The 27,467-nt window shown below is 43.0% G+C and overlaps 1 pseudogene; it reads left to right on the top strand.

Moving 5' to 3' along the window:
• The first annotated feature begins 3,542 nt into the window (after positions 1-3,542).
• On the top strand, positions 3,543-12,501 carry LOC118629346 (annotated as a pseudogene).
• The last annotated feature ends 14,966 nt before the right edge of the window (positions 12,502-27,467 follow it).

The following is a 27,467-nucleotide window of genomic DNA, read 5'->3' as shown; positions in this document are numbered from 1 at the left end:
TAGAAGCTTCGATCCCTCCACTATAGATGCAGAGACAATAGCCTTCCTTAGAGTCTACCAGTTCCCACAATTGAGAAAGATCTAGTTCCTAGAATAAGATATTTTTTAAAAAACAACTTATCTTTGTTGTTGACTGTATTACAGATATCCCTCCTTTTTTCCCCCATTAACCCTTCCCCCCTGCTTCTGCCCCGCTCCTGCCTTCCCCACACTGTTGTCTGTGTCCATTGGTTATGCATATATGTATATAAGTTCTTTGGTTTATCTATACCCGCTCTCCACTGCCCCCTTCCCTTTGAGGTTCTTCAGTCTAGCAACCAATTTGTACTTCTTAATCCTTTCACCTTTTATATCCATCCTCCAACCTTCCTCCAGTCTGGCAACCAAAAGAAGTTCTCTGTATCTATGAATCTGTTTCTGTTCTGCTTGTTCATTTTGTTTGTAGATTAAATTGTTAATAGATATGTATTTATTGACATTTTGTTTGTTCATATTTTTTATCTTCTTCTTCTTCAAAAAGACCCTTTAGCATTTCATATAATACTGGTTTGGTGGTAATGAACTCCTTTAGCTTTTCCTTGTCTGGGAAACTGTATATATCCATCGATTCTAAATGATAGCTATGTAGGACAGAGTAATCTTGGTTGTAGGTCCTTGCTTTTCATCACTTTGAATATTTCTTGCCACTCTCTTCTGGCCTGCAACGTTTCTTTTGAAAAAATTAGCTGACAGTCTTATGGGAGCTCCCTTGTAGGTAACCAACTGCTTTTCTCTTGCTGATTTTAAAATTCTCTCTTTGCCTTTAACCTTTTGTATTTTGATTATGATGTGTCTTGGTGTGGGCCTCTTTGGGTTCATCTTGTTTGGGACTCTCTGTGCTTCCTGAATTGGTATGTCTGTTTTCTTCACCAAGTTAGAGAAGTTTTCTGTCATTATTTTTCAAATAGATTTTCAATTTCTTGCTCTCTCTTCTCCTTCTGGCACCCCCATGATGCAAATGTTGGTATGCTTAAAGTTGTCCCAGGGGCTCCTTACACTATCTTTATTTGTTTGTTTGTTTGTTTGTTTGTTTGTTTATTTTGCAGTTCTTATGGGGTGTTTGCTGTTTCCTTATATTCCAAATTGATGGTTTGCTTCATGGCTTTTCTGACTCTACCATTGATTTTCTGTAGATTATTCTTTATTTCACTTAGTGCCTCCTTCATTTTTGACTAGTCTGTTTTTATGCTCTTGAGGTCCTCACTAAGTTCCCTGAGCATCCTGATAACCAATGTTTTGAACGCTGCATCTGTTAGATTGCTTATCTTTGTTTCATTTAGTTATTTTCCTAAAATTTTGTTCTGTTCTTTTATTTGGGACATGTTTCTTTGTCTCCTCATTTTGGCTGCCTCTATATGTTTGTTTCTATGTATTAGGTAGAGTTGCTATGTCTCCTAGGCTCCATAGGGTGGCCTATTGTCGTAGGTGTCCTGTAGGATCCAGTGGCACAGCCTCCCTGATCACCCAGCTGGGCCCTCAAGGTGCACCCTTAATGTAGACTGTACACCCTTCTGTTGTAATTAAGTCTTGATTGCTGTTGGTATATCAATGGGAGGGTTTTACTCAGGCTGATCAGCTACAAGGACTGGCTGTGTCCACTAATCACTGACCTCTGACTACCTTGGAGGATCAGCTGTATAGGAGCCCACTACACAGAACAAGACTTAATTCAGCAGGGCTCTGGTACCCACTGAGTCTGCTCCCTGAGTGTGTCACTTGTGGAAGTGTTTGGGTGGTGGTGCTTCAATGTGGTCTGAAGCTGTCCACTGGATGTGTTGGCTCTGGGGCAAGGTCAGCCACTGCCTGTGTTCTACCTGGGGCCACCCAGCATAAGCTACTAAGTGACCTGCAGATGGCTGCTTCTTATGCTGGGCTTGGAGGTGCCCAGGCAAAGCCAAGCTGTGAACTAAGGCTGGCTGCTCCTAGTGCCAGGCCTGGGGCCACTTAGTGAGAGGTATGGGGCTCACTGAGACAAAATGCTTCTTGTTTGAGAGAATTAAGGAAAATCTGAAGCAGGAGCCAACATAGGCCAATCCTATGGTGAAGCCACTGGAAACAGCATGGGTGGGCCTGAAAGTTGGGTGGGACAGGGCCTCAGGGAATCATCAAGGCAAGGCAAACAGTGTGACTCAGACTGCTGGAGTCCCAGATAGATTGCCCATCTGCCAGCCCCATGGAAAAGGGCTCACCAAAGGAACAACAACCTCCACCAGCACATCTGTCCAGGAGAAAGCTGCCTCTCCAGCTCTTTCCCTGATGCCAAACAACTCAGGTGTCTCTGTGCCTTTCAAGCTGCCTCCGCTGCACTGAAGCCCAGAGGGAAGGAGTCTGAGTAAGTCCATGTGTGGGCCCTTTAAGAGGAACTGCCTGGGGCTCCTGCAGCAGCACCCTCCCTCAGCCTTAGTTCCTGCTGCTTCTTACAGCCAGAAGCTATGGAGACTTCTCTTCCTGGCACTGGAACCCTGAGCTGGGCACCTGGAGTGGGATGGAGACCCCTTACTCCTCAGAGAGAACCTTCCCAGCCTAGGTATCCCTCCTGATTTTTATCTGCCTCATGTGGGTGTGGGACCCAGCTTGCCCGCCCCTCCTACCAGTCTCCATGCAGCCTCTTCTTTAATTTCATAGTTGTAGGACTTCCATTCAGCTCCATGCCAGGCAGTTCTTTATTCCACATCACTTCCATTTGCTCCACTTCCCTGATGGAACACCATGACGGGTCTACAATTAGACCTCAGGGAAGTCACTTCCCTAAGTTCCAGTTCTGTCATCTGTAAAGTGGGGACAACAATTCCCTCCTTATAGTCTCTGTAGAGGACTGAAGGCAGAGTTATATGTAAAATGCTTATACAGTCAGCCCTCGTTTATCGCGGTGAATCAGTTCCAGACTCTACCGCGATAAATGAATTTCCACAAAGTAGGATTCTTTATTTATACAGTCGTCCCTTGTCACTTCGTGCTTCAACTTTCGTGGCTTCACTCTATTGCAGTTTTTATTTGAAAAATAGAGTGAAGCTGCAAAAGTCGATGCATGAAGTGGCAAGGGACGACTGTAACCTTGTAAGTACCTCTGTCATCATCATCATCATCACTACTCAAGCAATCTACTATGTGTTTAAGTTGAACTTATCAATGAGAAGTTTTAACCACTAGTATGTTATTCTGGAGGACAAATTAAAAAACAGAACTTAGGTGTCTTTTTTTTTTGCTTTATCCTAATTCAAAGTCAGCTATGAGTTGGCAAGAGGTGATACAGCATCCCGAACATAGCATCTCAACACCTGAAAGTCCTCTTTTTGGAGGATTAATATCCTAATGGTAGTTATGCTTTGTTGTAACTTCCAGTCTGTTTCCTTTTTTTTTTTTTTGCTTATTCTTCCTTAATTTTTTACTCCTCTGGATGGCAGTGTGGCATCTGAACCCAATGAGGCCAAACGGGTCGATAGGATATTCCTGAGTCTAAGGCAACAGGAGCAAGCACAGGAAAGGTGCCAACAGGGGTCGAAATGTTGACGGCCTGCCGGATGGACCATGAGGATGGACCATGGTCTCTGACACTGCCTCTAGGTCAGCAGCATACCGTGTTGCTCCAGCCAGCTGGGCAGCTTTTGTGCAGTCCCGTTTGGAAGAAAGTCTGACTCTGGTATGGCTGCAACTCCTCCGAGAATGTCCTCTTTCTTTAAGCTCACGATTGCACTTCCCTAACCTGATAAAAGGTTCTGTATTGGATGACACGTGGATGTGGGATGATTACACAGAAGGCCCCAGAGACAGGGCTGCCTGCTCTTATTAGAGATGATGGCTAGGCAAGACATATGCTACTGATCTGTGAAAGCTTTGAGGACAAAAAAGCTTTAAACTGGGTTAAGGTGACTTCAGGCCAAATTCAAGATGCCAGTTGCCTCAGAAATGAAACTATGCCAGCTTTGTCTCTGAAGTCCTCTCCAGGGAAGAAGGAAGACAGATGCTCAAACCACAAAGACATGCCGCACCATCCTATCTGAAGAACATGCAGCGAACAGCAACCAGTGTGCAGAGAGGGGTCAGGAAGGCAAGTGAGGAGGTGAGAGAAAAGTGAAGCCCGCACGAAGCTAAGGGGGTGGGCGCCTGAAAGGGGAGGGACAGGCACCCTACCACGGGGAAGCCACCAGCCACTTCCCTCTCAATGGAAGAGCACAATGCGCTGCGTGTATAAAGATGGGAGGAAACAAATCAGGAACTTACGTATGTATTTATTTATCCAAAATAACAGTCGGAGTTCTGCTCAAAGAAGGAACTTGGAGTCTATTCTGGGAAGAAGTAACATAAAAGGGCTCATTTAGATCTGAAAGTACAGAGGTAAAGTTTTATAAAATATACCCTCTCTATCATAGGAACTTAGTCTGGCCCTCGTCATCATCACCATTATCACTCAAACAACCCGTGTTGTTAATCCACAAAGTGTTATGAGTTGAACTTTTTAATGAGGAGTTCCAACTGCTGGCAGGTTCTTCTGGAGGATCCTGGAAAACAGACCTTGGGTTCCATTGTGCGTGTTTCTTCCTAACTCAGAGTCAGCCATATCTTGGCATGAGGTGGTACAACATCCTAACACAGTATGTTTTTATTAACTAAAGAGTGTTACTGGCTGACTTCAGGTAAGCTTGTCTCCTTGAACATCTCCAACGCTGGTGGATACTTTGTGGAGAAGTTTGTTCCTAGCCGCCTCCTCTGCCTTTCCTGCCCACCAGTCTCAGCACTGACTCTCCCTGCGCCTCGGAGGGGGGGTGCTTCCAGGAGCAGGCCGCTCTGTGTTCTCCTTAACCTGCCTGCAATGAGACACAGATCAGGGCTTGAACTGTGTGCCCTTGAACCCGCTAAGCCTAGAACCATTTCAGAACATTCTTTGGAAACACTTTGGTATTATAAGTGCATATCAAATGGAAACAGCAGTGTAGCATGATCAGGAGCTAAAACCTTTTTCCAGAACCTAGGACAAAATATGTAACGCTAAGTATACACATCCCCCACCTCCGTGGTTCAATCTTGTAGGGAATCCATGTCCCTGTTAGGCTTCTCTCCTAAATGTCAACTCTATTTTATTTTACTTATTTATTTTTTTTAATCCTCACTTGAGGATATTTTTCTGTTTTATCTTCAGATAGAGTGTGAGGGAGGGAGAGAGGGAGAGAAAGGGCAAGAGAGAGAGAAACATAGATGTGGGAGGGACACAGCGACTGGTTGCCTCCCGCACGACCCTGACCAGGGCCAGGGACAAACTGTAACCGAGGTACGTGCCCTTGACCAGAATCAAACCCATGACTCTTTGGTCTGGGGGTTGACGCTTGAACCGCTGAGCCAAACCAGCCAGGGCTCAACTCTATTTTAAATTAATAGTTTATCTTCATAGCTAAAATACGATCATTGTTGAAATGTTTCTTTAAAAAATAACTGTCTCTCTATCCAAAAGCAATTATTATTCATGATTTTATGTATTTCTCTCCCATATGTTACTACACAAAGTTTCTTGTATGTGTTTTACCAGTTGTTTTTCGTGTATATTTATTTATTTATTTATCTATTTTTAAATATTTTTTCTTTATTGATTTTAGAGAGAGAGGAAGGGAGAGGGGAGAGATAGATAGAAACATTGATGAGGAAGAACATCAATTGGCCTCCTCCTGCTTGCCCCCACTGGGGATCAGGCCTACAACCTGGGCATGTGCCCTGACCGAGAATCAAACCAGTGACCTCTTGGTGCTTGACGCTCAACCACTGAGCCACATCGGCCAGGCCTGTGTATGTTTTTTTAATCTGGCTTTATTGTCTTTAACATTAGATCATAAGTAATTGACCCTGCTTTCACATAAGCTTCATTTGTGTCCGTTTTTCAAATTCTGCATAACACTCCATCATTGTTGTCCATTTAGAGAACTCCGAAGTCACTATAAAGAGGGATTTCTCTCCTCCGGCTCTCTTACTTCCTTCTCCTCCCACTCCATCTTTCTCGCTTTCCTCTTTTGACAAATCACATTATTCTGTGGAGAAAGCATATTTGGGTCAGCTCAGCTGAAGCTCAGACTCAAGACTAAGGAGTTCTCTGTGATTAAACACAGAAAAACTTTTCAACCTTTCCTGCCGTTGGGAACTGAACACGGACAGCTCTACTGGTAAATATTCCTTTAGCCCTGGTGTCACAGAGAGGTGACTGATGGCATTTATACTCGAGCACAGCACTCTAAAATTGGTAACATACTTTGTAGGGACATAGATAATTCTCTCTGTGAAGTTTACCATTATTACTCTAAGATGAAATTAGTATTCCCCTCCTGAGCATTTTAACTAAGCTTTGCTTTTAGCCATCACACATTCACCTTATTCCACTTAGTTCTACTATTATTTGTGGAATGGTTTTTCCTCCATAAATAATGACTTTGAGTAGAGTCATTCATCCACCCACAGGAGTGTGGGCACTGACTATACTTGTGTAAGACATGTCTGGTTAGAGGAAGCAACCAATGTATTTTCAAATAAATTGTCAATAAACAAATGTTCATTGGGCGCCTACTCTATATCAGGTACTAGGATAGGCAGTAGAATAAAACACATTTCATTCCTTCTTGAAGAGGCAAGGGAACCGATTTGAGCTTTTATCCAGCGGGTATACTTTAGGCAGTAAGAAAACCCGCACTTCACTGCCTTCTCTAACTTAGTATCCGTGTCTAATAGAGCCAATAAATTAAGCCTTTTGGCGGGGTAAAATATCTCGAGCAAAATTCAGACTGGGGAAGCACTATTAAACAGCAAGCCATAAAATAACGGTGAACCTGCTTATGAACCACCTTGAAAGTCATTTCAAGACAGCAGAGAAGAAACTGATTACCAGAAACAATAGCTGCCAGGATCCTTTATACCAGTCCCTTATAAATGGGAGTCACCTTCGCAATCTTCCCAGCCTCCCACTGAGAAAAAAGTAACTTGTATTTAAAGATTTATACTATCTACTTAAAGGTGACCTGGAATGGAATTTGCTACCTTTTTAACTTCTCCAGGTCCAAAATCACTGTGACACAGTCAATCCTACCAGCTAACTCAAATTGCCTTACAGGCTGTATCAAGAAACGGTTTTTCAGTTCTCAAGGCCTGTTGTCGTCTAAATCCCACTGACCCCTGCCTTGACTAACAAGAAGGTTTGGGGGGTTTCTATGACACACCCCCAGGCCCTAAGGATTAAATTAACCACTTCAGCGTGAACATGAAGGTGTCTCCGTTGCATGGAAACCAATCCCAGCAGGATGGCACCCCACTGCGGAGGGAGCTTCTCCATGGGCACTAGCATTCTGGCCAAAGGGAGTATCAGCAGCTCCTTCTCAGTCTCCCTAACTATAGGACGGCAGGGAGGCAAAGACCTCTGGTGTCCTGCATAGTCACGTATCCCAAACCTCCCCAGGTAGAAAAATATCCTTCAACGATTACATGGTTTACAGCCAACAGTTCTTTACAACTAATTATTCTGTTTCCTCGGGATCCAACAGGATACACTATTTCATTAGACATACTATCAACTGGGTTTTCTTTTTGTTTATAATCATGGTAGAAAATCAAATATACCCATTTTGGAAACTATCTAAGATAAATACACTATGATCATGCTGTAATGCAGAGCAACACACGGGGACTGTGTGGCCTATTCAAACCTCCGTGTCAAAGCAGATACGGCAGTTTTCAGAAAAAATTACAGTCCTGGTCGTACGTGCTCTGAGGCCCATCTCTAAACCTATAAGATGTGAGCATCAATTCAAGTGCACATCTCAGTTAGATTCCTGTTTTGGGATGCCCCCCCCCCCCGCCGCCACTGTGGGATCTTGATTCTGTCTGCTGTCCCATCAATGGTCCAAGCACATGGACCTGCCCTACCTAGTAATCATATCCAAGGTGCTTGCTTGGCAGCACCAATGACCTTGAACTTTGTCTTGCAATCTTCCCAGAAGCTCAGCTGCCCAAATTCATGCTTGTGGAAGGTCCTAAAGCACATTCATGTATTCATTGCTCTAAATACTCTAAAATGCACCCTCTAGTCAATAGTTCTCTACCTTATTAAAAATGTATTTCAGAGTTGTACTATCCTAAATAATGTATAAAAGATGGGAAGGAAGATTGAATGGAGCCTGTCACTACTAATTATGGACAACTGGTGACTTCCCCCTCCAGGGATCACTCCAGACTACTCTGACATTACACGAACCCCAGATGACAGGAATGACCCCTGTGGGTAAGCGGTAAAACAAGCCAACACAGACACTTCAAAACACTCTCCCGCACCACAAGCTGATTTTATGGCAGCATAACTTGGTGTGTTTAACTTCTTTAGGCCTCCCATTCTACAGCTGTGAAATGGATATCATCAAACCTTCCTCACTGGTTTCTGATAAGAAACAGAATATTGAGCAGCAAGCATAACACTTCTAACTTCTGTATTATGTCTAAGCCTGCCCTGATTACTAATCTCTAGAAGAGATTGTTATCTGTAATTGAAACACATTTATTTTCTTATCACAATTTCAATTATATATTAATTCGGGTGTTCATTATCTACCAACCCCATTAGATTTTGAGCTCTGTACACTGTTGAGCTCTAGTGCCCATAATGTCCTCAATGATACTTAAATAACTGATCAAATAACTAAATAAATGAATAAATGAATGAGTTAGGGTATTAAAATTTAACAAAAACATTAAGTAACAATAGCTGCTTTTACTTTTTAGTATTACAAAATCATGGGCATTTGATATACTGTCATGGAAAAATTTTACTGTTTTTGCTACTTGCTAAAATGTTAGGCAGGTCATTTGGAACATGATCAAATTCACTTGTATACTAGCCATGAATTTCAGAATCGATGGACTACTGTATTCTTCTGCATTAATACTCCTTATATACAAAAAGTAACTTACATTTACAAGACCAAGATAAGTGATAATACCAGGTAAATAAATGATATAAGAGAGCTCACTGGTTTCATATATGTGTATATGTGATAATATATGGCTTCTAGTTATGTACATACTATATAGATGTACTAGTTATTTAAAACATCACATATCTACAACAAAATATTTATAGTGCTTGTGCTCATACAATCTTTGGAATTTTTCTCCCTATTGTATTTATCTTCATTTATCTTATTTTCTTCTATAATTATGGAGGATTATTTATGTATTTAAATTTCTAAAATTCTAAATAAAATGCACTTATGAATTTAATTTTAAAATTGTTCAAATGAATATGTTTTATCATGCATTTAAAATTCATGAAATACTCCTTTGTCAGCTTTTAAAAAATGTATTTGGAAAATAAGGTTAACACAACCATAGAGCCTTGGGATCATTTCCTCTATTTCCTCCACCCTGTACTCAGTATACTTCGTAAAAAGCAAAAACATTTACACTTAAAAACAATGTTTTGCCCTGGCCGCTATGGTTCAGTGGTTAGAGTACTGGCACCTGGACCAAAGGGTTACAGGTTCAATCCTCAACCTTGGTCTGGACTCAAGCAAAAGGCAACCAATCTATATGTCTCTCACAAATCAACATTTCTCTCTCTCTCTCTCTCTCTCTCTCTCTCTCTCTCTCTCTCTCTCTCTCCCTCCCTTCCTCCCACTGTCTTTAAAAATCAATGGACAAAAAGAACATTTCATTTTGATAAAGCCCTTGAACACATGTGAAGAGAGTTCTGTTCACTTGGATCTAAGGAGTACAGCACTTGTTCTGTACAGACTGCTTCCCATAGCATGTCGAGTCAGTGGTATCAGCTGGGCTGGGGAAGACGCTCAGATTTTTTTCCAAATCTCCAGGGGCCAAGTTCATATCACACATGTGTCTAAAGTCCCTATTGTATGTTAACAATGAGACAGAAAGTGCTTCTTGGCTTCCTGTGGAGGGCTCTGCATGAGGACGAGAGATAGCCATTTAGTACTAAAGTAGTAGGAATAGTATTGGCAGATAACATTTAGTCCTCATAAAAGTCCCTGTTTAGTAGATTCAATTATTATCTCTATTTACAAATGAGGCAAACAGAGGCCCAGAAAAGGAAGTGACCTGCCCGAAGCTACACAATTGGTGCTGAGGTAGGATGGGGATGCAGGGGTTGATGACAGAACTTGTCCTCTTTTTTGTGTGTGTGTTTTCATTGATTTTTTTAGAGAGAGAGATAGAAACATTGTTGTGAGAGAGAAACATTGATCAGCTGCCTCCTGCACATCCCCCACTAGGGATTGAGCCCGCAACCCAGGCATGTGCCCTGACCAGGAATCGAACCAGAACCTCTCAGTCCATGGGATGACGTTCAATTCACTGAGCCACACTGGCCAGGCCTGTAACTTGTCCTCTTAACTGCTACTCTCTACTATCTCTCAACTCGACTGAAACCAACATCACTAAAAACCCACATGACTCATACAAGATCACCAACGTTTCTATATACCACTGAAGATTTTTCTTTTGCTTGGAAATGAATGCTTTATATACACTCAACATAGTTGTTTTGACTGGATAATATCATGAAATCTTAAAATATTACTGTGTCTGCCTGGATTTTTTCCTTTCTCTTTCAAATTAGTAACTGTTCCACACCTCACTTCAGGGAAGATAAGTGTGTGAGTTTTCAAAGTCTAAGCCTGTGGGGGAGTTGTCAGATAAAACACCAGATGCCCAGTTAAATTCAAATTTCAGATAAATAACAAATCATTCTTTAGTATGAGTGTATTCCATGCAAAATCTGGAACATATTTATATTTTAAAATTCTTTATTCAACTTTAACTGGGCATCCTCTATTTTATTTGCTAAAACCTTATCCTAGGGATAACTTGGATAGTTTATGAAGAAAGCAGAAGGATAGGAAATTCACACAACAGGCAGATAATCCTCAAAAAAAAAAAAAAAAAGGCAGAGGAAGTCCGGCCAGAGTGGTTCAGTGGTTGAGCATCAACCTGTACACCAGGAGGTGGCTGGTTCGATTCCCAGTCAGGACACATGCCTAGGTTGTGGGCCTAATCCTTAGTGAGGGGCATGCAGGAGGTGGCCAATCGATGTTCTCTCTCATCCATGTTTCTATCTCTCCCTCTCTCTTCTTCTCTCTCTAAAATCAATAAAGGAAAAAATATATAAATAAATAAAAAGCAGGAGGGAAGGTGTCTTGTCAGAGGAAACCATAAGCTGCCTCACAAAAGACCCCAGTGTCCGAGGGTAGCAAGGTAGGAGCCGAGAGCTGCCAGCCCCAAAGACAGTGAGGATGGACCCCTGGCTGGCCATTTCCAACGTGCAGTTGATACTGGAGCCATGCTACAACTCCAAGTTATAAAACTAGAATACAACACGAAATCCCAATTCAGAAGGCTGGGCCAAAATAAAGGCACTCTGGGTAAAGAGGAGAGTTATGACATAGGAAAAATATGGATACTCATTGGTTTATATTGAAGAAAATAATACTAGGCTCCCTCGGGCATGTGGTGGTTGCGTCCAGGGAGCCCGGCAGGGAAAGCGCCATGAGGGCCGACTCGGGGCTTCGGTTGGAGGACCACCCGAGTCCTCCATGAGCCCTTCCACCTGTGCCAAGATAATATTCCACTTAGTCGTCCTAAGAAAAAGACATTGTTTTTGTTTTGAGAACAAAAACAATGCTGGCAAATGCTTCCTTGGAAAGTCTTGTTCAGACTGCTATTCATGGGCCATCTGAGAGCAGTGGGCGACCAACTAAAGAACCCATAGAGCATCCAGAAGGTCCTGTTGAAAGGAGACAAAAGGAGACAGGGCCACCTCTTGAATTGGAGACTGCCTTCACCCAGAAGGCATCTCGTCCATCTTTATTGCAAAATGAAAATGGTAGCAATGTGGAGCCAGCGGGAGAGCCCACTATTCTAAAACCTCAAAGGAAGACAAAGAGAACTCAGCCAGCAGAATTGCATATGCCAGTGAGCTAGGAGTGCAAGATGAAGACACAATGACTGATGAGCGGAGGAGTCCAGAATAACGTTTGTGTTCACTGCACCCACTGGCCTCAGCCAGCCTGGAGGCAAAGGGTTTGTGGGGAAAAGCCAGCAATTCCAGGCCGCCAATCATTCAGAGTTGATAAAGACCACAGAAAATATAGACGTGTCAATGCACCTGAAGCCTTCCTGGACGACCTGAACGGCGCACTTAGAGTGCACCAGGCTTTCAGGATGGCTGGTCTCTTTCCTCATGGCTTCTTGGCTGACTGTGCTGTGTGGAATATTATTATGATATATGTTCTAGCAGGAGATCAGCTCTCTAACCTCTCAAACCTGCTGCAACAATACAAGACGTTAGCATATCCATTCCAGAATCTTCTCTACTTGCTTTTGGCTCTAAATACAGTTTCAGCTTTTAACAAGACTGACTTTGCCAAAACGTCAGTAGCAATCCAAAATTTTCCTGCCCTGGATCCAAAAGCTTTTGCACCTTTCTAGTTGATGTTCTCCTCTGAGGTGGAAGAATACTCTGATAAGGATAAGGGAATCAAAGCCTCTTCATGATGCCAACTCACCTTCAGAGGAATAATAACACAGTATTTCGAATTCTTCCCATTCTTGTTTTTAATTGTATTTTTATAAGATATTTAGAGGTGTATTTGGAATTGAGTTTTTGATTATGTAACACTGAAAAAATTCTCAAGATTATGGAAATGTTAAATTGCATCTGCAATTATACCCAAACATTATCTTTTTTTATTTTTTGTTAATCCTCACCCAAGGATATTTTTCCATTGATTTTTATTTTTTTTTTTTTTTTTTTTTTTTTTTTTTTTTTATCCTCACCCGAGGACATTTTTCCATTTTTTGTACAGATAGAGTGGGAGGGAGAGAGAGGAAAGGAGAGAGAGAAAGAAACATCGATGTGAAAGGAACACATCGAGTGGCTGCCACCCGCACAACCAACCAGGGCCGGGGACAAACTGCAACCGAGGTACGTGCCCTTAGCGGGAACCGAACCCGGGTCTCTCCGGACCGCAGGCCGACGCTCTAACCGCTGAGCCAAACTGGCCAGGGCTCCATTGATTTTTAGAGATAGTGGGAGAGAGAGAGAGAGAGAGAGTGAGAGAGAGAGAGAGAGAGAAACATCAATGTGAGAGAGACACATCAATTGGTTGCCTCCCGCATGACCCTGACTAGAGCCAGAACCAAACCTGCAACCCAGGTACATGCCCTTGACCAGAATCAAACCTAAGACCCAAGGGTCTGAGGGTCAACACTGTAACTACCAAGCCAAACCTGCCAAGGCCCAAACATTATCTTAATGACAAAGGAGATAATGAGCTAGAAACAAGTAGGTGAAAGTGTTTATTTTCTGTTCTTTCAAATTAGTTGCATTTATAATCATTATCTTAAAAAGCACTAATACAGAAAAAGCCATAACTTTAGTACTACAAAAGATATATCAGGTTTAAACATAAATTTAGGGAATAAGAAAGAAGGGGAAAAAAGACCTTCATTATTTATTTTTGGCATCTCCTTAATGAATTAATTGAAATATGAAATTTACATTTTTTGAAAGTGACTTCATGGTTGTATATTATATAATAAGTATAATGTAATATAATTTAGCTTGAAAGATGCTTTACTTCATGGCTAATAAAAATAAAATGTATCTTTTTTGTTTGGAAAATAGAAAAGAATACTAAACTTCATCTCCTGAGGACTGGGATGGCTTAAGAATCCTCTTCTTCAGACGTGGCCATCCCAGAGGCTCACACAGAATCACATCTGCAGGTAAGGGCTGTTATCACACTAAATTCTGAGCGATAAACTGAAATGCTAATCGAATGCCCTGTGCCCATCCCTACACAGCAAACCAAGGAAACGAGGTAAGAGACACACAAGCCCTGTTTCAGGCCTTTACAGTCTGGTGGACAAAAGCAACTGGTAAAGAGTTGAACTCTCAACTTGAGAGTTCTCCATGCACAATGCAAGTCATCAGATGAGGGCAGGATTAGCTGTCTAGGAAGTGACAGAGAGCTTTAAAGACCAAGCTGGTATTTGCCAAGAGGACAGTGTTGAAAAGGACAGTCCCTCTGAGGTCTGTTTGATATTTCTGGAACACACAATGGCCAGAAGAAGAAAGGAAGAAAAGTCGGCAGAAGCCAGATCATAAAAGACCTGTGACACAGACGCTTTCCACACTTGATGGCACACACCCATCTTGCTAAATGCAGGTTTTGGCTCAATCGGCATGAAGTGGAGCCTTGGAGATTCTGCATGTCTGAGGAGTTGCCCTACGAGGCTGGTCTGAGAATTATACGTGGAGTGGCAAGGCCGCATGCCATGCTTTAGCTCTCAAGCCTTTTCCAGCAGACAGTGGGGACCATCTGGTGACTTCTCTAGCCTGGAAGTGACTAGAATGCAAAAAGGCTAGAAGCCGGTATAAGACTATCCCTTTGGCCAAGAAAGAAATGCCGACACTGACCACACTGACAATAAAGCGAAGGGGATGAACTTAGTAATGGTGAAAAGGTAACGTTGACATGAGTTGGCATTCAATGGAGGCACATATTACAATTATATGATATGGCTTGAGGTAGGTAACACTCATTGAGCATTTAGGGTGTCCTACTGTGATTAACTGGGACATACGACTTCAAGGCTGTCATTTTAAATGTGCGGTTCAGCATGAGTCAAGCTGCTTTGGGGTCACTGCTGACATACATCGGGTCTTTCCAGATGGGGTGCAGATTCCTCTCGGGCAGGAACTGGTCATTGCTCATTGAGTCCCCAGCACTGAGCACATGCCCGATGCATGAGGCTTCCTCCCCGACTGCCACTCTGCTGATGCGCAGACACCCCACCGGATCAGACACACTGCTTCACGAAGAGGAAAGCAAGGGAAACTTCCCAAGCCTCAGTCCCCACAGTTCCTCACTTATTTTCCCTCTTTTCATGTAAAACTCTGAAATAATAAGAGACTTCCATGCCAGCACTGTAGCTGAGAGTTTGCTCATTTCTCAGGCTCCGGAATAACACCCTGAGCGCAGATCCCAGGAGTCCGTCCCCCTTAGTAACTGGTTAGAGTTCACGTCTCTACCTCCTACTGATGATTACTTGTTTTGATATCACGGATTGCTTAGCATGACTGAACACCTGTGCTAATTGCTTTCTCTCCTTAGAATCTGATTTTCAACAGTTTGAAATGTTAACTTAAGCCAGAGGTTCTTAGCCCAGCTACAGGTTAGAATCACCTAGGATTAGTTTTGAATGCTCAGACTCAACCCCCATGGATTCCAATTTCACTGGACTGAAGTGGGTCCCAGGTATCGAAGGGTGTATAAGCCCCCCTGTTGATCACGATGGACACCAGAGGCTGAGAATCACTGATTTAAGTGAACAGAAACAAAACTTTGTTTCCCTAATTCAGCATCCAGAGCTCCCTCTCCACACCACAATCCAGCCAAGAAAAAGTAAATAAAAACATAGGTAATATTCACCTAAGTCTATCTAAAGCAATCTCATCTATCAGGGGCAACACTAAGAACAGGAAGGAGTACAAACCACTAAACAAGGTGGTAAAAAGTCTAGACACAAAGTGCTCAAGTAGAAAGAGCCCAGATTTGACAGTTAACCCAAACAAAAAGAGTTCTATTATTTCATTGGTTACATAACATTGAAGAGATTATTCTCTGCATCTCAGTTTTCTCACCTATCAGTGTGCATGAATCTTCCTTATGAAGTTGTTAAATAGATTTAATAAAGGCCCTGTGTTAATATGCCCACAAAACAGCTTCTTCATGATTTGACTCCTTTTGAGGTTTTTACTTCACTCCAGGCATGCTATTTTTCGCCACATTCTTGGCATTTGTAGGATGATTTTAACCAGTTAATCTAAGAGCAGTTGCAACTTGGTTTTATATTTCTAATGAGTACTTATCAAATGACTAGCATGTCATGAATGATGTTCTCTACTTCTGTGGGTATCTTAATCTCATGTGTGGATTTTTTTTTTTTTCAATTTTTGCGAGGTCTTTATGTGAACAAGAACTAACCAACAAAAGAATTTGACACATCCAACATTAGTGTTCCGTGTTATGGACTGAACACCAAGAGTCACTGGGCAGCTTGATCATTTGGCAAAGTGGCCTGATCCCATGGTTTTATCCCTGGGGCAGCCAGCACCTGGCTAGAGACCCACCCAACACAATAAACCAGGGAGCTGAGTGCCTGAGCCCAGACGCAGAAGCAGCTGGGTAGGTACAGCCCAATGTCCAGTGGTAATGGTCAGGTCCAGGTTCTCAAGAAGGGTTCCAATTGGGTGAGGCATACAATAACTGCTCACCAACAACCACCACAACCAAGTTGTGAAATAATGTGGCGTTCTAGTTCTCTGTAAACTCGTTAAATCCCATTCTTTTCTAATTCTGCTCAGCTCAGTCCTTTCATGAAAATAGGAGGTATGCAGGATTTTCACAGGCGCAGACTGCAGACACAGAGCTTTCTCTTTCTCACGTAAGTAGTTCCTATCCCCAGCCCTCACGCTTCCTCATAGCAAATGGGATCTGGTCACTGCTAGGTTCTAAGTCAACCACTTCAGTATTTTCTAAATTGTTTCAGTATTACACTCAGTCAAACTGTGCACTTTCCCCTTTCTCCCTTCCCTCTGGGGCTGACGTGTCTGCACACAGTCACGTAGTCTCTCAGAGAAAGTGTTTCTGTCATTGTCCAGAGTTGACACTGCTGATATATGCAACCATAATATCTAGTTCTTAGTGCTGCCCTCTTCTAAATGAGCTTCCACTCATCTGGTCTCAGACTGAACAACACACATCAACACTTAGAATTGCATCCCTTGTCATGACCTCGAGAACACTTTGGGTATGTGGCTTTCTCTCTCTGCAAAAACATGCATCCTTATTTGGGACACGAGGAAAGCTCAGTTGCTACCCCACCTCTCTCTGGGGCACTAAGACAACAAGGACCTGTCAGCAAGCCCTCTCTACCCCTGGCACCGGTGCAGCCTTCTCTATTCCACTGCCCCCATGCTGAATGGCATGAGAGTCCCCGATTTCCCTCCCTTCCAGCCACCAGATGGGAAAGGGGACACTCATCCTACCCAAGACAGGGAAAAATATGCTGTCATAATAAACCCAAAAGATCAACAAAATTTCATTCCTTACTCATATAAAATCCATGACAAGTCCAGATGTCCCCACGACATGTCTTTGGCGTGTTGGCTCAGTCTTCCAGACACAAGATAAGAAGCAGACTGGAAAGTTCAGCACCAGCAGTTCAATGCTTGAACACAGAAATGACCCACGCCACTTCCATGAACAATGATCGGCCAAGTCGCGAGATCACACCTGTCTTCAAGGGGGAGGGGGAACAGCAGTGCCCGCGTGCCCGGAGAATGGGGCCCGGCACGGTCTCCACAGCCCTGGCTCCCTCTACTGTGAGGTGCAGTCTCACAGCCTCTTGGCCCATTGCTTGGCTCATACTTGGGAGTTGGCCCAAAATGGAGACGCCAGCCTAAAACTGGTGACTGTTTTTCTCTTTTCAGTTTCCAATCTCCTTCCCTGTCTTCAGCTGGGAGCATCTTTATCTAGGAGGTAATGGGAAGAGAGAGGAGAAAGAAAGGAAAAATATGAAAAGGTGATTTGAGACTTCTAACTTTAGAAATCAGGAATTTGACTTCTGTCCTCTTGACAACCTTCACTGCCCACCATGTGGAACGTCAGCCTCACGTGTCTTCTGACAAATGAAGTGGGGCACGGTCCTGGGATTAAAAGTCAATAGAGGGACCAGCCGGCATGGCTTGAGCATCGACCCATGCACCAAGAGGTTACCAGTTCGATTCCCGGTCAGGGCACGTGCCCAGGTTGTGGGCCCGATCCCCAGTGGGGGGCGTGCAGGAGGTGGCCAATTGATGTTCTCTCTCATCGATGTTTCTGTCTCTCTCTCCTTCTCCCTTCCTCTCTTTCTGAAATCAATAAAGAAAAAAAAAATTTAAAAAGTCAATAGAGGTAGGTGAGTACCAATTAGTACTTCATATGCTGTCTTTCCACTAAGAACCATGCATTACTCTCCCCTCTGTAGACCACGAGTGGGTCTATAAAGGCTGAACAGAGAAATCAAACACATGTAACTTATTAATGCATAGATCAGAGAACAGGTCCAAGAAAATGTGTCTTTAAGTGAGGTGATAATTTGTGAAGAGGCCAGCCGTCACAAGCATTTTGCTGGCACTTGCTAAAAGTGGAAGGAAGGAATGGAAGCAAAAAATACATTCAATGTCCGACTAGAAAGCTCCATATGAAACTTTTAAAAGTGATGCATTCTGAACACCACAGCACTTGCATGAGGTTCTGCCTCAGTACATCACAACACCCTGATGTTTCTTCTTAACCATTAAAGGTGATTCAAGAGATGGGGTACACTCCCTGGGAGGCTTTTCATGTTGAAGAATCTGTTCACTTAAAATATATTTTAAATAGCATTTTGTTATTACCTCCCTAGACCTCTACTAATTATGAAACTTCAGTTTCTCCCACCATGATAGTTTTATAGGATCATAAACTCTGAGACTACTGTTCTTAGAGCCAGACTTGAAGGGTTATGACATCTGCTGTATCTGTTTTTTTATTGCTACAATTAAAATGTGTAGCAAGCAACCACAAAACTTGAGAACCAGACAATAAATGTTTGTGCTCACATTCTTGGGGTGTCAGTTAGAGGGCTCTACTGATCTTGGCAGGGAATGCTGACATATCTAGGATCAGCTGGTTGGCTGACACAGGCGGGCCTCACCTGGGGTAACTGGAACATTCCATCCTAGTCCACAGGTCCCGCTCCCTCCTCCCGAGACCAGCAGCCTACCTGGGCATGTACCTATGGCATTAACCAAGGCATGAGAGAGCAAGCCCAATCACAAACAGAGTGTTCAAGGCTCTGCTTCCACCATGTCTGCTAATATCCCCAGGCCAAAGCACATCACAAGACTAAACCTGGACTTAAGGCAAATAATGGATGCAAGGAGAGCTGAAGGTCAGGCCACGCCATGCTCTTCACCACACCCGAGATCTGTCCACCGAGAACGCCTGTGCAGGGCGGGAGCACTGATTGGCCTGGGCAACAGCAAGATGCTGAGCGAAACCTGAGGCAGGAACCAGCTCCTGTGAACTCAGGGGGAGGGATGGAGAAAAAGAAACGGGATATGGCACTGAGGCTTATGAGCCGAAACAAGCACTGAAAAGTCTTTCGTTACAGAAATTAAAGTATTAAGAATGATTGAGAAGGGCCAGAGTATAGCATTCTTAGCTGTGCTTTGCCTGATCACACACTGCCTTCTGTTTACAGAGTGCTTCACACAGTCCATCTCAACTGTTCCTAAAGACAGGCCCTCTGCCGTAGCAAGCTGGGCATAAACGTGGGATGTCGGTGACTGCAGGCGTCAACCGGGTGACTGAAGTGACAAAACCAGTAAGTGATCCAGCTGAGACTCAAACCCAAGTCCAGTTCATTTTTCCTACTAGATAATGAAAACTTTCAAAAAATAGCCTTAGGAGCAATCACATTTAAAACATGTTTCCTATAATTCCCCAGCATAAAGGCCAAAGTGTCAAGTGTCCTCTAACTTAGAAAAGCAGAAGTTGGCAGTTGCTATGGAGCCCTGTTAGCGCTCCCCTGCTGGTGCAGTTGGGTTGGGCCTCAAGGCTGTTAAAGGTTATCATGAGCCAACACTTACATATTTGCTAAGTAGTGACAAAACATGCCATGAGTCACATGAAACTTGGGGGGAAATGGTCAAAAGGCTATCAGAGAAGGGTGGGGTGGGGATTCAATGGGGGAATCAGGATCCATTAGCAAATGGAGCCTCTGATGGAAAAGATCACTTTGAAAAATGGGGTAAAATAAAGCTATGAATCCTGAATATACAATCAAATAACACCTGTTGTTACCAGGGAGGAAAATCAGGGATGACAAAATGTAGGTAGGAGACCTAAAATTTAAAAACTGTGTGAAGACGTAGATTATTACCAATCATGCAGAAGATAAAAAAATCAGTCTAAAGCTTGCGGAAGAAATCTAAAGTCTTGATCATTTTTCTTTGAAATGGAAACCATATATTCTGGAAATGCACCCTTTAATGTGTCTCCATGCAGCCCATATATTGCAAGTCTGTTGGAAAATAAACAGAAAGACTTGAATCTGTCTCACACTTCATATCAGACTTGTATTTTTTCTTTAAAATGGCCTGAAGACTAGGAAAAAAGAAATTGGGGTTGTTCTCATTTCTGTTACCTCATGCAGACATGGGCTGGGTTTCAGAAACCACTTGGGGGGTGGTTGGGAAATGAGATGTGCTTCTAAAGAGTAACAGAACGAAACAACTCCTGATTAACTAGATGATCTTTATGGAATGCTAACATACTAAAGAATTTCAGAGAGAAAATGCCATGCTGTGAGACACGACCTCAGAAGAATGGCATGAAGCATGGACTCTCAGAAACCTAGAATTAGAGGAGTTGAGAGCAGCCAATCACCTAGACATTAATACTCTTTCATCCTGAGAGGAACTTGAGCAACCTCAGGGGAAAAAAGAAATGCAAAGGAGACTCAGGCTTTGCAAACCACTTTGCAACCTTTAAATTCTGTGATTTTCTTTCAATAAAAAGCATATGTCTTAGAACCCTATTTTTGTGGACTTAATTAAGAAAGTGTATTTGCTACAGAAGCGGTAGAATGGAAATGGGTCAGATGGCAGGACAAAAGGTGACTCACTGGACCCAGAGTGAAAGGTGGTGCTTTTCAGGGCTTTGTGTCCTGTTCTTAACTCTCATCAGCTCACTCTGGGGGGAGAGAGAAAGCCACTTCTCTTCCTGGAGTTTAGTTTCTGCAGTGGAAGAGCTGGGTGGAATGGTCTCAATGTCCTTATCCTCATGTAATTCTATGATGGCCAAATTGCATCGGGTTTGAGTTTTGGAAAGGCCTTTGAGAGGATCCATTCCATCTCCTAATCCCTCCCCAGAAATAGGGTTCTAAGACACACGCTTTTCATTGAAAGGAAATCAGTATAGAATTTAAATGTTGCCATGGGTTACAGATATCTTATGGAACAAGAAGGGTCTCCTATTTATTTATTTATTTATTGGTACATGCCACTAGCGGAACTGAACCCAGGACTCTCTGGTTCACAGGCTGACGCTCCAACTGCTGAGCCAAACCAGCAGGATAGGGTCTCCTATTTAAACCCTCCACCATAGTGGAAAAAGCATAGTTGATTCAAAGCCGAGTTCCATTGTGAACTTCAAGTTTTCGCATCTGTAAGATGAATAAATACTTCTTACCTTGAAGAAGTTTAATATCTGAAGTGCCTTCAGAAGATGTGGAGCATCACACGTGTTAAGTCAGTCCTTTCTCTTTCTGCTCCCTTCCGTGCCCCCTCCCCAACGAGACCTGTAAGGAGAAGCTATCTGCCATCCTTTCCAACCTACCAGGGGAGCAAGGACAGCTAGGTGGTTAGAACCTGGTCAATAGCCTCAGGCCCACTAAGCTCTGGGCCCTGTGTGAACTTGGACATGTTCTTTAATCTCTCTGAACCTATGTACAAATCTATGATAATCTGAAGATAACTGTTCCCACCTCATAGGGTTGTTGTGAGGATTAAATGTGCTCAGTACATAAGGGTGTTTGGAGCAGTGCCTGACACAGAGCAAACTCAAGCAATTGCTATGAGTATGCTGATTTTACTTCCAAAACACCAGGTTACACTGATTTCCCTTGTCTCCTTATCCTCACAGTTAATGATCTGCTCTTTCATGCTAAACATCATCTTTTCAAGAAAACAGTTGCATGCATTTCTCTTCAGACATGCAAAAAACTAAAAAGTTTCCTTGCAAAAGTAGTTGAGGTAAGTGGGATTAATGGATCCAACTGATTGCCAGAGATGGAGTAGTGGAACCTTAATATCATCCATTCAAGGTACTGGACACCCACACATTGATGTGTTCCCCTTCTTTGATTAGAAGTCAATAGCTCCACATCCCTCATTCTGCAGTCCAGGGGGACATCGAAGCACTTTCTATGGACTGAGTGGTTTGATGTGCTCTTGTGAAGACAGTCAAGTGAGGGTCAGAACTGGCCTCTGTGTGTACCATCCTCAATGCTAAGCACATGTAGGCGCTCAGAATATCCACTGGACAAGCCAACCAGTGAAACTCCCTCCAGTGAGTGCCTGGGCACTACAGGATTAACTCCAGGGGCACTTCACACGCATTTGAGAGCACAGGACAAAGGCAGATGGCAAAATGTAGTTAGTAAGAGATTGGGCTCCAGGTGGAGACTGTTGATCCTGACTCCATTACCTTTGTGGCTTTGGCTATATCACTTAAACTCTCAATTTTCTTGTCTATAAAATGAGAAGCATAATTGATATATCTAACTAGTAGGGGTCTCATGAGATTGAGATAATGCTTATAACGAGTTTAGCACCAAGCATGTGTTCAATGATGTGATGATGATTTCAATATAAAAATGACTAAGTACTATGCAATGTGCTACTGCTTTAAAATGTACTAATCAGCCCTGGCCAGTTTGTCTCAGTGGTTAGAGCGTCAGCCCATGGACGTAAGGCTCACAGGTTTGATTCCAGTCAAGGGCACGTACCTGGGTTGCAGATTTGATTACTAGCCTGGTCGAGGTTGTTTGGGAGGCAACCAACTGATGTGTCTCTCTCACATTAATCCCTATCTCTCTCTAAAAAGCAATGGGAAAATATCATTGAGTGAGGATTAAAATAATAATAATGATAAATAAACTAAAATGCACAAATAAGAATTTGTAAGGGGAGATCAGTGTGGAACTATGTAGAACATGCATCTTAACTCCCAGCAGATGTTTCCAAAGCTCAGACAGGTAATTAGGTTCTGAGCCTGACCTTAGAGGAAGGATGGGTTTAGATCTGCAAAGGACACTTCCCATAGAAAAGGCCTGAAGGATAGACAAGGGGACACTTCAAAGTCTAGTGTGGAAGTGACAAGCAACTTAAAAATCGATGAGCTACTTGCGGATAAGCACTGGCTGGTCAAACAGCGTGTGTGGTCAGTAGTGCAGATAGCTCGGTCTTGACTCCTCAAACACGTGACCTGACACTTGTGAAGCCTCCCCAGTCTGGCTTTTGCTCTGGGGATACTTTCACTGCCTTGTAGAATTCTGAGGATTAAACGATCTGCTGAAGGTAAAACAGTCACCGCAGGGTCAAGCTCAAAGGCATCTAGTATGACTACCTAGTGATCTTCTAAGGAAAACAAACACTAAGAGGAATTACATAGATTCACTGGACAAACACCTACTGCAGGAGAATTGGGAAAAGCTTACCTCCCTTCAATGTCCTAACTCTCCTTACTGGCTTCTGAAGATATTTCAGAACCTACAATACATGTCAGGTCTTACTATCACGGGCTAGGTAGAGCTATCATGATCTCATTTAATTCTCATACAATTCTAGGACAAGGATAATTTTATTTGCCCTAGTTTACAGATTAAAAATACAAAAGTTTAGGTTGATAGAGATTAGTCCTCTGTCTAACCTCACAGACAGTAAGTGATAGAACCAGACCAGGCTGAGACCTCAGGACATGTTCCTGCAGAGCTGGACCTGCTTCGAAAGCATGGGCCTCCACCTGGATTAGGACAAGGAAAACAGCCTCACAGGGAAAATGCACACAAGTAGGCGTGTGGCTGAATGGAGAGTAAGGTCCTGCAAGTTCCATTTTGATCTTTCTCTGTGGTTTAATTCTCATTTTAATTCATAGTGAACAAACCCTGGCACCATCTGCCAGCAGAAGTGCACGTGGAACTGTTGTCTCAAGAGGGCAGAGACAGATGCCTCCAACACCCAGAACCCTTTGGAAACAGGTCTGCTTGGCCCAAGTGACATCAACCGCACAACCCAGACTCACACCATCAACTGTGATCTTGTCTGTAAGAAAGACAGCTCGCCCTCATGGGTACACCTTAGAAACAATTTGCTCCTTCTCTGGCCAAAATAATTCAAAATTAAATTAAAGAATGTTACAGAAAATCTGAAGAGCAGAAAAAAGATTAAAATGTTAAACTATTGGTTCTCAGTTTTGTTTTCTTCTCAACTTTCTTCATGCATTCTCTTCAGGTCTCATAGAACCAATCTAACCTCCCTGCCCCAATTTCTCAAAGGGAAAGAGGAAGAGGGAAGGAATTAGAGGGATAAAATAAGAGGAAGAAGAGTAGAAACAGCACAGAGGAAGAAGGGAAGAAAGAATCAGGGAAGTAGGTGTCTACATATTTGAGGTCAAAAACCAGATAGCTGGGATAAAACAAGAAAGCAGGAAACACAGAAAGTTCTCAGGACTCCGGCAGAGGAGCACCCTTGTGCATTGACAGGGCCCAAGAGAATGAGTGGGTTTCAATGGGCTGAAATGGAAATGCAGAGGCTTCTCGCCTCCCAGTGGGGTTACCTTCCCACATGCCTGTCATAAGTTGAAAATATAATTGAAATGCATTTAAGACACCTAACCGACCACACGTCACAGTTTAGCCTCACCTGTTTTTACTGAGCATGAATGGCTTTCTCACCGTTGTGAAGTCAAAAAGCCATAAATCCAACCATTGTAAGTCACGGATCATCCGTATTAGAAACAAAGAAGTCAAAGAAATGTGGAGATGGGATCACCATGCATCACCCATGCTGTTAGTAGCTAAACATTCACCAAGAAACCTCATCACACCTCCCCAGACACAGGGCATCTCATCCTTTGGGCTCTCATGGTGTTAGTAATGGGGAATGGTCAAGGGAAGGCAGACCTCTGGTGTAGGACTGATCACGGTGAAGTGTATAGTTTCTATTTAGATGCTGGACTCAGAGCCTTTGGGGCAGATACTGTATTCTATTTGTGTGTGCACACAGTGGGTGTCTAATAAATGTTGCTGAAACGGAGGAAAGAAAAGTAGGGGGAAGGGCAGGGAAGGAAGACAGAATGGAGTCAAAGACATTCAGGAAACAACTCCTCCTGATCTCAGTCAGCATGAGCCAAATCTTCTTTTCAAATCTGGCGTATACTTGCCCTGACTATCAGAAAAGAGGAAAAAAAGGCAAAGTGATTCATATTGTATCTTTTCATTGGAATGTTTTAAACTTAGCAGCTGCCAATGTAGTGACTCAGGGCAGATACTATGAACTTAATAAACCATGATCTGAATAAGATTTTAACAATGGTTTTATGCCTCTTATAGTCTCATCTGTCCCATGCCAAAATACACTCCACTCTTAACATTTTGCCTTTGAAATCTTAAGACATTCTGATTAATTACTAAAAAATAGAAAATGCTGCATAACGATACCTTAGATTTTAGCCATGTTCATTTTATCTTGGTTTCTTCCCATCGTCACACAAGATTCTGAGGTTGGTAGAGCAAATATTATTAACTCCAGCCCACAGATGTGGAAACTGAGGATGGGAGAGCAACAGCATACAGCAGGCTCATAGCTGAGCGAAAATGAATACCTAGGACTCTGAGTCTGAGCTTAGCTCTCTCCCTGCAGAACTGCGTAGGGTAGGGTCATTCTAGAATGTTCTTTGGGTGTGTCTCTGGAAGCAGAGAAAGTAGGAAATATTTCCCAAGTTTCTACATATCAGACATGTTCTTGCATATACTAATGTCTTTATTTTATAAGGTAGATTTTTATTGTTCTTATGCAGCTCTGTTTTCAAACGTATTTTAGCAGCAGAACCTTTTAATCAAAATGTCATGCCAAAGCCCTCTATGCAAACCGGAGAAAAGTGGAGTTCACCTCTTTCTAGCTAAGAGACCAGGAAAGGGTTGGTGCTAGGGGCCGCTGGCCTCAGGCTCAGTACCGCACATGAGAAACACCAGGATGCCATGAAACACACTAGAGACCGTGTCACGGAGCATGTCCACCTTCTGGAAGAGTGAGAAGAACGGGGACTTCAAGTCCAACTAATTCCAGTTTCAAGCCTAGCACTTGCTCACTGGGGACACTGAGGAGGTCGTCAGCCTCTCTGATCCTCAGTTTGTTCATCTGTAAAAGAGTCATCAAAACACCTGCCAGGCAAGTCTGTTGTAAGGATTAACTTGGGCACCTAAGCAAAGCATGGCTGCCAGCGCTCAGCACACAGTAGGTACGCAGGTGGCTTCCTTCCGGTAGGCCCTTGTGAAACCTACACACTTTTCAGATAAAACAGACATGTTCTTGTTTCCTCAGAGGGTATAATTATATTTGTTGTTTTTATTTAAGTCCAGTGCATGCTTTAGCACTTGGGGGCTTGTAATGCTCCCTCCAACATTTAGTATTTTCTATTCAGTTAGCACAGCATGAAGACTTTAAAAGCAGCTTGAAAATAAACTTGATTCCAAATACGATTTATAATGTCCCAAGCAACAGCTCATTTACCCAAGGAAGCTCCATCAATTATTGACAGATGGATCCTCAGTGGAGAAATACCATGAAGACTAGAAGATGAAGGGAAAAGCATGCTCCAACCCCTTAAGCCAATTATCCTAGGTGATTCTGAACATTAAATTCTTAGATATGCTTAATTTATTGTACTTGCCTGTAAGCACAGAAAGATGTGTGAGGAGGAGAGAAATGCTAAGCAATTTAGGACTGCTTTTAAAAATGAGAAAGAAGAGCACAGGTGGGAAATACAGAGGAGGCAGTATGTGGGCATTGGACACATGGGTTCATAGACTGAGCATCCCCAGCCCTCACGCACCTGCCCTCCCACCACAGAGCTGGCTACTCCCCACCTGTCTTTGTTCAGTACAGAAATAATTGTGCTTTCCTGACTCTGACCTAATAATTACAGCAGTACCTGATTTTATTCTCAGCATGTTTATTGTGGTCAAATTTCCTCAATTTTCAGTGCAAAGGCCTTACCAAGGATGCTAACATTATTTGCTTTAACATCAAGCTAGTGACAAGGCTATGTAAGGTTCAGTGAAAAGCCAAGAGGCCGTGTGGATCCTGCCCGTGGGGGCTTGTAAGCTGCATTCAACATGCCAATATTAGAAAGCCTGGGCACGTTTACAAGGTTTGCATGCGAGGAGAGAAAGGGAACGCATGAGGCCAATAAATTAGAGGATGCTAACATATTTCTCCAGTGTTCTCAAATAGAAAAGAAGAGATACTTTTAAAAAACATCTAAACATCTAAATTATAAGGCAAAAGGTGACCAGTTATGCCCATTTAGCTTTAACTGGCATGTCCTGAGGAGTTTGCGCGTGTGAACACGCAGGCCCATGTGCACTGCACGCCCCACGCAGGTGCACTGCAGGTGGAGCGAAGGAACTCGGGACATGAGGAAGAGCTAACCTATGTAAAAAGGTTACACAATGAGTGGAGCAGTTCTGTACTGAGAGAGTAAATCCTGCCCTGGGAGACCTGAAAAAGTATTCCC

Source organism: Molossus molossus, unplaced genomic scaffold, assembly GCF_014108415.1.
Source record: "Molossus molossus isolate mMolMol1 unplaced genomic scaffold, mMolMol1.p scaffold_m16_p_14, whole genome shotgun sequence".
Classification (NCBI taxonomy): domain Eukaryota; kingdom Metazoa; phylum Chordata; class Mammalia; order Chiroptera; family Molossidae; genus Molossus; species Molossus molossus.
The sequence above is the reverse complement of the archived record's forward strand: the minus strand, read 5'-3'. Positions and strand labels throughout refer to the sequence as shown.